Consider the following 279-nt stretch of genomic DNA (forward strand, 5'->3'; position numbering starts at 1 on the left):
TGTGTGTGAGAAAATTGACACACACCGACAGCTCAGGTGCGCACCTTGAGCAGGCCTGATCTACATAGAATGACGGTATGGTAACACGAGTTATTGTTTCAAGGGTTTACAAAATGCGACATTATTTTCAATTTTCCCTTTCACTTTTTCTGCTCCTCCTTTATCATTCATAATAGCTCGAGATGTGAAAGGTGAGCTGCAGCTCACTTGTGAGCAGCTCCCTGCGTGAGCATTCATAAACGCTATGATAGACTTCCCAAAATAAAACACAAAAAGTGA

This window comes from Musca autumnalis, unplaced genomic scaffold (assembly GCF_047663935.1).
Source record: "Musca autumnalis isolate F117 unplaced genomic scaffold, ASM4766393v1 scaffold_5, whole genome shotgun sequence".
Classification (NCBI taxonomy): domain Eukaryota; kingdom Metazoa; phylum Arthropoda; class Insecta; order Diptera; family Muscidae; genus Musca; species Musca autumnalis.